The sequence below is a fragment of the Acyrthosiphon pisum genome, chromosome A2, assembly GCF_005508785.2.
Source record: "Acyrthosiphon pisum isolate AL4f chromosome A2, pea_aphid_22Mar2018_4r6ur, whole genome shotgun sequence".
Taxonomy (NCBI): Eukaryota; Metazoa; Arthropoda; class Insecta; order Hemiptera; family Aphididae; genus Acyrthosiphon; species Acyrthosiphon pisum.
Window position 1 is genome coordinate 18058206 of NC_042495.1, and position 13101 is coordinate 18071306.

At 32.4% G+C, this 13101-nt stretch overlaps 1 pseudogene; it reads left to right on the forward strand.

Moving 5' to 3' along the window:
• Positions 1 to 1165: 1165 nt before the first annotated feature.
• Positions 1166 to 2024, forward strand: LOC100571133 (annotated as a pseudogene).
• Positions 2025 to 13101: the final 11077 nt, after the last annotated feature.

The following is a 13101-nucleotide window of genomic DNA, read 5'->3' on the forward strand; positions in this document are numbered from 1 at the left end:
ATATTATCTTAAATCAATTCACGATGTGGTTATCACGATGTCCCGAATATTTTATGTTTAATATTATGATGTGGAAGTGCAATAAATTATTATCATGATAATGTTATGCTATAATTAAAGATAACTTATATAATATTGCTAGTTTAGAGTCGAGGTTATATTATTATTTGGTCTCCTCAGTACATACGTGTTGTGGATTACAATATCCAGGGGCGTAATTATGGGGGTGATATGAGTGATAGATCCCCTCCCCCCCATGAGCTGTATTTATAATATTGTCTTATACCTACGAATATTTCAAATACAAACTTATAAATTATTACGAAACTAGAAAAATAAATAAAATATTTAGTTTTATCTGCATAAATATTACCCAATTATAAATATTTACCCGGTAAACGATAAGCATGATTTCAAAATAAATGGTCTTATTCATATTAATTCTTATTTATTAATAAACACTGGGTGCCTTGCAACACACTGTACCAAATTACAGTACCAACTTTCTACACACTACATGCATAAAGATTATAGACGGTAAGTAATTTGATATTGGGAAAAACCACCATTCCAAAAATATAATATAATAATAAAAATTTAACTTCAAGATTTACATTTCGAAAAGCGAATTAGTAAAACTGCTACAAACGCACGCCAACACTAAGTATCTACATTGATTATTGCGATTACGTATATAGCCGCTACACAGTAGGTACATACCGTGTCATTCCCTCATTGTCGCAGTGTAACACAAAATAGTAATTGATTTTATTTTTATAAGCTAAAATAAAAATGGAGCAAAAAAAAAGAAAATTACCAGAAACTAGTAGTAGGTAAGTACTCTATTGAGTTTTTTTAAAAAGAATACTGGGCGGCTGGACCTGACGTAAGTATTAAAATTTCAAATTATTAGGCCCGGAATCAAATGTTTTAAAATCGTATAAAATATGTATGACGTATTTTATGCACTTATTAAAATGTATAATTAGCATTATAACTAGCGCTAAAATTATGTAAAATTAAATAAACATCAGTTAAAAAATTTAACTGCAATCACTGCCGTTAATTCAATAAATTGTTATGTCATATTAAATATTAATAATAACTTCACCAGTAATATTTTCTTACTTGTGCCATACATATAATAACTTAAAACCAATTATTGAATCCATTTCTATTACCAACAGAACGAGAAGTATCTACCATCCCTATGTCAGAAGGAAAGGGTGACTTTTGGGTTTATCCATCATCTCAAGTAAAACGAATAATAAAATTATATAATACAATATTTTTTTACTAAAAACTGTTTGAAAATCGTTTCGTTGTTTTGGAATGCACAAAAGGGTGGCGTTGGAAAGATGATGATTTTTCACCAAAATATATGGATGTTATAATATTAAAATACACAACATCAACAATGAGCTTGCTCGGCGATTGATGGGAAGTTTTCCACGCAAGTGAATGGATGAATCCAAAGTTTTAAAGTTTTAGGGGTAAAACTAAACATCATTTTTCTCCAAGGACAAGGATACGAAATTGGATGGTATATGAACTACCTTTTGACATGATTGAAAATTAGATCGTTGTGGTAAAGAAGTATGATATGCTGTTGATTATTACAGTACAGATCATTTACCAAATAAATTTGAAGTGGCTTTTTTTGGATGTTAGGCCAGCCTTAGATTCATTCGGGGCGTTGTGGGATCGTTCAAAGGTAAATATATTTTTAATCAAAATTAAAAAAAAAAAAATTATACCTTTATAATTTTATGTATCTTAAACATTTCAATTTTAGGCTGCTTATTGGAGATGGTGATATGAAGCTGAAATGGAAAAAAATATTGCAATTAAAATGGAAGAATTAAGAAGCGATGATAAAGTGTGAATATAAATTATTCATTTTTTTTATTTACTGTATAGTGTATAGTAGATTCCTTAATTAAAAGTTAACTATTTCAATCCTTAAAAGATATCAAGTTAAAAACTAAACTAGTAAGTATAGTATTTTTTTAGCACTACAAATAAATTATTTTTAGATATTTTGTTATTATACTATTTTTCAAATTCAATGGTTTTATTGATTTAATATTTTTAATGAAATGTATATACACACGCGGAGTGAACATTGTTTTACGTAATAGTCAATAAACTATAATTCTTAGTTTTAAATTGCAGAAATTGTATTGTCTTAATATGTATAATTTTGTTTTATATTAATGAGTTAAAAAAATATTATATTAAAATAGTTAACATTTATATTCTATAAATTAACTTCTCACAATACACTACTTTTCAGCATACAATTTTTTTTTTTTAATATTGAATAAAATAAAATAGTTGGAATAGGAACATTTATTTGTAACCTAAATCTATTTTACTTTATTATGTTGACCAGACAATTTAAATATTACATTTTTTTTACTGAAAATCAAAAATTGGTATAAATTATGTCAACCTCTGGTATAATTTTTAATTTTCTATAGTCTGAATATAAAATGTTGTTGTATTAGCAGTGTATACATTTTATATTTATTAAAATAAATCAATAAAAATACTATGGTTGCACAATTATATAGATTTGTTACAATAAAATAATACTCGTTAAAATAATGAAATAATTTGGAAATAACTTTATTCTAATCATCAAACATAATTAATCAAAAACTGCAAAGAATATTTTTAAAAATCGCTGACAACTGTCAGTAACCTGCAGCTGAATTCTAATGGAACTATACTCCGATGATAGCATATTATAATATTATCACACTACGCGCAGTTACGTATTAATATTTGATAAATCATGTTATTTAGGTTTATTAACATAATATTATAACCAGCGATCCGCAACAGCAGAGTACGCGCGAAAGTTTCCCACCCTCTATTAGGTATATTATATTATTATAATACACGGGCCTGACCGCGGTCGCGAATGAAATCTAATTTATTGTGATCATATTATCATCATATTATATTATAATTTATAAGCTCATACCTATACCTACCTACCCGTTTGTGTTTCGTCATGATTTTTTCGACCGTTTTCGAAACATGCGCCGCAAAACTCTCTTCGCTGCTGCACGGTAATCTGTATAATATTAGTGCTGTAACCGACGGTGTCCGGATTAATGACTCGCGTGTGTATACCTACACATAATATATTATTATTATCATACACGTAAGTTGTCATAAATGTTATCCGTCCGATGATCCGGATATTCCGATGACGTACGGGTTAATCATTTTATGTGACCCGACGAAAATATTATGTTTTGAATTTCGATTTTCGTAATTACCCATAATGCGTGCGTATAGTTCGTATACAATATAGGTACTCGATTATGGAGCTGTTATAATATACGATTTGAACGTATTACCTACCATATTATAAAAGTGTGCCCTTTTTAATTTTGTGATCATGCTCTGAGGTTAATTATGACTCGGAAATCTGAGTTTTTTAAACAAGACGATTTGGCACACGCGGAGTTCACATCTTCTGAATAAGGCGCACGGTTATATTATAATATTATTATATTGACATTATACATAGTGATGGTAATGAAAGTAAAATGTATCTGTAATATTATTCAAAATACAGCGAGAGAGAAGACAGCCCGCAGTTAATGCAGCATAATTATAGTTAATAATTACGATTATTGTAGAGACGAGTAAATATAAATAATAATAATAATTGTAATACCTACACGTACTAGTTCGTTTGCTTAAATTCCTCATCAAGTCCAAAAGTTGATATTAACTTTGACGATTACCACAGTCAGGTCGAAGAACAACCGCTTTCGCATCTATATTATAGTTTCCACCATTGCAGGATGACATCAAAACATTGGTCATGTAGGTAACTACATGTATTATAGGCTATTTATGAGTGGGCTATGGTGGCTATCTAGTTTTTAAGGCCCAAAAAAAATTATTTATTTTACAATATCATAAACTATTTATTTTAAAACATTTCATTTACTAAATTTGCATCAATATTATACATACATATAATAATATGTAATTTATTACAAATTATAATCACAGGTATAAGCGGTATATTATCTAGATTTTGTTCTTTAAATTAAGATTTTAAATTACGTTACATCCACACCCTAATAATATTTTTAACAATTTAGACACATAGGGATAATTAGTAGATATCAATATAATAATTGATATTTTCGACACCACAATACGTCTACCGCCACACCACAGTACTGCTTACCATTTAATACTTACGCATTTTTTTTATCTGCTTATATTATATTAAGACTGGATCATACCTATAGGTAACCTTGGGGTGAATAGAGATCAGTACGTATAATATATTTTTTGATTTCTTTTTGGATTTTACTAATAATTAATTTGATTTAAAATTGTGTTTCTTTTCGTTTTTAAACAATTTTTCTCTGAACATTACATTTTGTGGGTATAACTCAACATTTATAAAAATTTATTTTACTGACCCTATTCACCCCATAATGAGTATGCATAATAGGGTCACATTTTTAATAAAAAAATATATAAAAAATCCAGCAAAGTGAATGTATTTTTTTATAATAAATTGTATCGGGAGACATCTTACCTTTCATTAAAAAAAAAACACAAATTTATCTTAAATGAAATGTCCAAAATATCTCGTTCAATAGACATTAACATTTCCAAACGATTCTTCTCTAACGATGACCCAGTCTGTTTTTAATTATTTTCAGTTTACTAAATAATCTGTCAAATTTTACTTGAATGCACGACAGATTAAAAATACATATATACACAGATTATAAATAACTGATAGTATAAGAGTGCATATTAAAAGAAAAAATATATTAATATTTTAATATTTCAAAGAATTGAGCAATTTATAGACATAATATATTAAACAATCTTAATTGTGATGAACATAGTATTTTTCAATTTTATTACATCCTGAAATAAATCATATATGCATTAAATTTTTTAAAATACAGAGTGTAACAGTGAAGACCTGACACATGAAATACTTTTTGTTCTAATCAATATTTAAAAATAATTTATATAGGCACTTGTACCTACTAAATGTAAAATATAAAAATAATATTTTTTCTACTGAAAATTGAAAAAATTCAAAATAGCCAATTTGTAAACCTATAGTTATTAGAACAACTATGTCGGTAAAAACATTTATCTCAGTCAAGTTTATTAACTGCATCATCTTTCCCTAAATCAGCGAGTTGGTCGAGAATGCGCTTTCGGCCATAGTGCGTTTTTTATATGAAAGGTTTGATGCGCGAGACACAATGACGGAGACAAATGACAATGGTAAATAAGTATAATACAATAATTGAATCTAAAATAAATACTTAATTGTAGCTTTTTCTAATTATAACTCATGGTCACAAGTAAATTTCTGATGATCTTAAAATAATTAATTCTGTGTATAGGTACCTACAATGTTGTTGGTAAATAATCGTTATTAACATTTTACCATATTTTATCAACTCTTACAGAATTATCAGATATTATTACACGTAGGTATAGCTGGTACTCGGTAAATTAAAGTAGTTTAATTTTAGATAAAATCGCCGCGGACTACTGTTTAAGAATCAGTGTGGTCTACGACGTCTATATAATATAATCTTCGGCGATACAAATGACGTTCAGTGCATACCTAACATATTGTGTTTTTTTGTAACTTATCGATGACTTCGCCTCTTCAACAAAATATGTTACTATATAGTGTATATAGACGTGTGTGTGTGTTTTTTTTCACTTGTTTATAATATGTTAAATGTATATTAATATATTAGTTTATATAGATCTGAATGTTTTAACTTATCATCGCAATGTGTACACAACAGGAATCATCGTCATCATCGACATATAATTGACAGCGTGTGCGGATTCGATCGTCAGACCACTTGTGGATCGACGGACGGGTCAGCGCAGTACCTAATTTTACGTAAACTACTCAATGTGGTGTACTATAAAATATAAAACAAAATATTACTGTATAAAAAAATTATTTTATTGCTTGATAATTTATAGATAACAAAACAATTTTCTTATATAAATTTTATTAAGAATTTGAATACAGTAATAAATAATTTCAAGTTTAAAAATAATATCATTTTTAAACACAATGATTTATAATTTTGAAACAAAATAAACAAAAAACATTAAATTTGATAGATTCAATAATATTATAAACGATATATTTGATATATAATTAAAGAGTGCTTTAAAATTTTGAAACATTTATGCCGAAAAATAATTAACAAGTAATATAAAAGAAAATAGGAAAATTGCTCGTAATAAGGCAAAAAAACATTAATAATAATTTTAAAAACATAAAATGTGCTCAATGTGGCAGAATAAATTAGGTATAATAAACAATAATATTAACAAATAAAAAAAGGTGCTCAATGTGGCAAAAAAACAGGAACAATAATTTTAACAACAAAAAATGTGCTCAAGTGGCAGAATAAATCAGATATAATATACAAAAGGTAATATGAACAAAAATTAAAAGAAGCTCAATGTGGCATAATAAATTGCAACGAATTATAATTGAAAAAAAAAGAAAGAGAGACATCAGTCAAGACGAGGCGAGGTGGGGGGTACGTGATGGCCAGTGGGTGGTGCAGGTGCGGTCACCTCTACATCATTCTCGCGGCCGGTCCTGCGGGGGGACAAGAGTCGCGGGTGCGTTTCCTTGAGAACTCGAAGACGACCACGGAAGCGGGCGGAACACGACCACGACGGCTGCGAGGGCAACGATGACGGTTGGCGACGATTGGCTAGTGCGCGATGCCGTGCTGCAGGAGACGACTGTGACGATGGCGGTGACCAAAGCTCGTCGGAGCGACCGACGAAGACTATAATATTATTATTATAATATGGTCCCTAGCCACCGTATATAATAATAATAATTAAAGTCGTCCGTCACTCGCCCGACGTGTGCTCTGCGATTTCCATCGCCAAAGTCGCGAGTCGTCTTCGCGGTGCAACGCTGCACCGGTCATACCACCAGTGGTACCTCCGGTACAAATAGCCAGTGTCGTCGTCGTGTCATCGTCGTTGCTCTCGGACTGAAGCAGCCGTGGCCCGCCACGCCTCCAGAGGGTCTTCGGACGTCCGAGATCCCTTGGCCCTGCCGCCGGTGGCCGGAGAACGTGTGTCGGTGACTTACCGCCAATCACCCCAAAAGTGCACTTTCACGTACCTTATTCCTCGACCCCACATTGCTTCGCCTTGACTGCTGCCCTCGACCGAGGTGTCGGCTGGTTGTGCGGACGCTTTTCCACCGTCATTAGCAACCCAGGCAAATGACCGCACGCCCGGCCCGGCCTTACTCCTCTCCACGCGGCCGCCGCCAATCGCTGTATCCGCCCGCGTGAAGTCACTGCAGCGTGGGTGGTACCCGGTTCGACTCCGGTTTCGCCGTCCACAACCTCCACCATGATCCTCGCCTCATCCTCGGTCGGAATCTCATCGACTACGACTATGACGACCTCGAAGTCGCCGGCTGTCGCCGTATCCTCCTCATCCTCTACGCACCGCATTACAGCCTTACCGTGTAAGGTTGCGTCTCCGAGCTGCGTGGAGGACAATCTCTCCGACACAAGGTGGACCATAGCGTCGACCAATTGGTCGACGATGGCCACCATCCGTCCATCTTTGCCGTCCACGTCATCGGTGCAGTCGGAGTCCAGTTGTAGATGGTGTCCAAATTCCATTGCTACAATGTCCCGTAGCACCGACTGGACGATCGTCTCGATCTGGCTTGAATCGAAAACCACTGCCGCGACGAGATCTTCCATGACCTCCTTGACGACGGTGTCGTCGTTTTCCAAAATGTTTGCCATAGTTCTGTGGAACGTATGTATTGTGCAGTTGTAAGATTTTGATTTTTTGATGATGTTTTTACGTTTTTATACCTTACGCAAGGTGACAAAAATTATTAAACTATAAGGATATACCAATAGACTCATAAGCTGATTATTATGTATATTTATGTTTGAGAAAATAACTATAATTCGGGAAACGGTTGGTTGCGAAATATAAACTGATTCAAAACTTGTAATCGGACGTATGAATAAACATCCAAACGAAAATCTCCATGACAACAAAATAATATAATATTCTTCAAAATTGAAATATATTATACGGCCAATTTATTTCCAAAGACATTACATATTATATTATTATGTACATTTTAACATAATCCATGTTAACACAAATACTTGTATTGTAGTGTAATAATTGGAATACGTTTATAATATGGCTTTATACATCTTAATAAAGCACCTTTATAACACGTCACAATAATTAATTGTTTCTTATCGCAAGAAATAATTTTCATCCAAATATTTGAGGATTTAAAATAATGTCATTATAGTTTACTCTGATATGGAATTCAAACTTATGATTCATTTATTGACACTCGATCGAGACATCGAGTAACAGTCAGCTTGGAACATAGATACGCAAGGCAATTTTCAAAATATTTAGATTCATTCTATGCTATTTGCATATCACAAACCTATTCACACTGTATTCACTATAAATTGACTAGGTAGCTAATAATAACATATTCTAGTAATATTGTATAAAATAACATTATGATATCATAATATTATATAAAATTAGTTCAACCTGCCGCACCTACTACTGATAGAAAAATAAATAACTTACAAAAATGCCATATAGGTACCAATATACGTCTAATAAAATATTAAAATATGTATAGGCTGGCAGATCGTTTTAAAACAATGATTTATAATTAAACTAGCTCTCCGAGCGTGGCTGGGGGAGACCCCCAAATCCCCCGAGTTGGCGAGGAGTGTAACCTATGTCGGAAGCTGCAGTGGTCTTTTGGTCCGGTTGTCGGTTTTGAGCCGGTTGGTGTGATAAGGAGGCCTGGTGATAAGGTTAGGACCACTGCAGTTCGACGTGGTAACCCGGGTAAGCAACAATGTTTGCCGACAACGTTCTTTACTGCCGCCGAAAACGCGACATTACGTGAAAAAAAATTTAAAAAATGTCGGGCATCGATGCAAATCATATAGCCAACGTATTTTTGTTGGGTGTCTCAGTGGCGCCGAACCTATAACCCTAGAGGGGCGACCGCCCCCCCTTTTTTTGGTGGGTGGGGTCGTAGGGGTCTGTGGGTGCCCCAGCAAACTACTTATGAATTATGTTCTTAATAAGCTATTAATGTATACATATGCAGCACTAAAGCAAGCGTAAACGGAGGTGGTGTTCCGTATAACTTTTTACTTTCCCCCCCTTTTAAAATATAGTTCGGCGCCACTGGCGTGTCTAGTAGGTGAGTCACCTCGAATGACGTTCGCCGTAGTTATAGAAGTAGGCTATCCGACCTCGTCGGATAGCGGACAATGTGTGACGGCCGGGTCACGTCATCAGGTATGCAATCCGACTGCGTCGGAACGCGGACAACGTTCATTACTGTCACCGAAAACGCAAAATTAAGTAATAAATTACGTTAAGAAAAATTCAAAACCTTTCGCCCAACACTCTCCGCGATGCCAATCCGCCCCGGGACTCGTTGCGAACGAAGAACGGCCGCGGGCGGCCTATAGGTATACATTTAGCGGGGAACGCGAATAACTGGCCAACGAGGAGATCAGTCGTTTTAACTCGACATTTTGACAATTGATATACTCGGCCGTGCGCGGCCCATAAAATATTTAGCCGGGAACCCGAATAAAATCTTAACGGAGTCGTACAAATGCCGTAAAAGCAGTAGGTAGGTAAAACTTGAATTTGAAAAAATCAGAAAATTTTCGTTAAATATGATAAGGTGGAAGTGATAGCGAAAGGCAAATAACGAAAAAAACGCGGCCGGTCATCCGCACCGACGCCTTACCTACTTAAAAATCTATAACTCTTAAACCGTTGCGCCGTCCCGAACGCGATTAAACTTACCTACAGTATAGTCGACTCGACTCGAGCTAGGATATTTTATTATATAATTAATATTTATACATTTATTTTTTATATCATATATACATGTACCTACCTACCTATACAGACCAATACAGTGGCTAAATCTTGTATATTTATTCCAAATCAAATATATACATACCGATATAAGTAAGCGTGACCGAGTAGGCAAAAGGACAAAGGCAGTGAAATATAATATTATAGGTAATAACAATAACGCAGTTTATTGAATCAAAAAAAAAAAAACATGTTAATACATCAATAAAAAAATCGAACTTTTCGATGCATGTATTTAGTGCCTGTATATAGTAATACCTACGCGACGAAAAGTGGTAAAACTCGAATTTTCTAAAAATTTATTGATAAACACGCGGGACGGCGGCACTCGGTTTGCACGTCATCTAGGCCGCGGCGGGCACGCCGGGAAAAAAGTACGGCCGCGAGTGGCTTCAAATTTGGCGGGGAACGCGAATAAGGTCCGAACGGATACGCAGGAAGCGGGTAAAGATGAAAAATCTGAAGAAATTGATATAATATATTCATACATAAACTAAATTATTTATATTAATAGATTGATAAATAAACAAATCAATAAAATAGGTATATTAGTTTATAATTTTTTTTTAAATTTCTTCGTAAATATGCCATTTTTCCCCAGTTTCCTATTTTTCTATTTATAAATATAAATAAATACAAAGTTCTTCGTAAATATACCTTTTTTTCTGATTTTGTCTGATAATATTTTCTATTGTCTACTTTAAACCAAAGGCCCGCGGGAGACCGCCCACCGTTTAAAATGGAATTTTTTCATTTGTCGTTACGCCAGTTCAAATATTATATCTAGTCGGAATAAGAGCGCCACACGGGTCTCTGTTTTATAGTTAAGGAAGTGTAACCTATGTCTTATTATGACCATAATCAATAGTTTTGAATATAGTTAGTACTCTATTTTAGAATTTTGGAAAGAGGTCAAGTAATATTATGTTCAATAGAGAATTTCACTTCATATTTTGAATTTTAATTGAGATTGAACAATTAAGATTAGGGAATCAAATGAAATATTAAACTCCCACCATATTCTTATTTATTAGGTAGCTTTTTATATAATACAATGCTTTTATGCTCTAACAATTCTGAATAATGCACTACAACTTTTTATTTTAATAATTTTGGTATAAAATTAAATTTCAATATAAATTTGGTATAAAATATGATAATACATATACATTTTAAAGGATTGCAAAAAAGTTTCTAGACAAAGCTGATAATTTTGGAATTGTTTGAAAAAGAAAAACTGTTTTGTATTAAGTATTTTATGTGCAACTGAAGATTTAAGAATTTGTTTTATATACAATGGTTTTAGGTACAATATTAGATTATAATATATTAGTGCCAGTGGCGAACCCAGGGGGGTGGACCCCGGGTCCGGACCTCCCCTTGGCTTATGTCATAGTTTTATTTTTATTTTTAAAAGTTTCCGTAAAATGTTCATCGAAATTTATTGATTAGTTTGATTATTACTTATTAGTTATTAGATTAGATTTGGGCATTAGGTATTTTGTTGATAACACGTCGAATCCGATAATAATTAATTGACTTACATTGTAAATATAAATTTAAAAAAGGTGGGCAAGTGGATGTCGCTATATGCTGTACAGTAGGTTACAAGTGGGCCACTGTATAATGGATGGTATTAAATTTGAATAAATAACACGTTCAAATATTGGAAAAAAGCATGCCTTGTAGAGGTTACTTCAATATATTACCTATTAGCTATACTATATAAAAGCCCAAAACTAGCCCATACTCGGCCCGACAGCGGCCAGCTAATGACAAGGGTGGAAAAAATTTCAATCAAATGTTGTTTTGAACATTTTAAAATTATTTTGGATATGGAAAGAGATAGAGAGAGATAGGTCTATAATTAGTATAATGATCACTGAGCACTTTCGTCGAGCTTAATACTTTCGTTATTATTCTTAGTAGTTACCTACCTACGTACCTTTCAGTATTTTTGTTATTATATTATTTTTACGAAGATTCATGCTTATAACAAATATCGCAATATTTTAACTATTACTATATCATAATTACCTGTGATTACTGATTCACTTAGACTGAATTTTTATGCATTTGTGTTATATTATACTACTATATATGTTATTACGTTAATATAGGTATAATAATATAATGTTTTATCGTTTGCGTTGTACAACAGTTTAGGGTATAATAAACATATATATATTATGTTTAAGTTTTTTTGTACATCGGTGATTTAAGTGAATATGTCACCCATTGACAACACTCCTATAAAATGTAATATAATATACCTATATACATAGGTATACCTATATTCACATCATAATATAATATCTATGTCGACATTTTAATTAAGTAGGTATTAGCTGTTTAAAAAATAAACATTAATTAATAACATATTTTATTTATTTATTTGAAGTTTAAAAATCCTATCATAAAATTTTTTTTGTTATTTGTATTAAGTAGTGATTTTATTTGTTGAAATTTTGCATTTTTTATAGTAAGAATAATTTTTTGTTATTGGGTATATTTTATTTCTCCTGCGATAGGTGTTGTAACAAAAAGGTGAAACGATTTATGGATTTGAATGCATATTTAAATATTTGTCAATTTTAGCTCGTCCTACTTTTATAGTTCTGTGCCCTAAATCCTAAAATGATTACCTATGCAATCGAAACATCACTATCATTATGGTGTAGGTATATTCAGTGGCGTAACCCCTCGAAAATAAATCCTCATTGCGCCACTGATTGTGTGATATTTTAAAAATTAAAAGATTAGCACTAATATCGAGTATCGGACCTGTTATAGGTATATTGGTAGGTAATAGGTAAGTATAATATTTCGTTATTATAGTGGTTGATCCTTGGTTCGACTTGCAGAGTATAGGTATTCCCTAGTCTATTAAATAGGAATTAAATTAAATATACGGACTACAATATTGAGAATTTTACATTATTGGCATTTTACTATTGTGTATCTATTAATTGTATCAAAAAATAAATAAATGTATATTGTATGTTTAAAGTATTATCATAAACACCTGTTAAAAGCAATTATTATACAGCTTAAACATAATATATTGTTTTCATCAATGTTATTAGCAGTGTTGGGATTAGA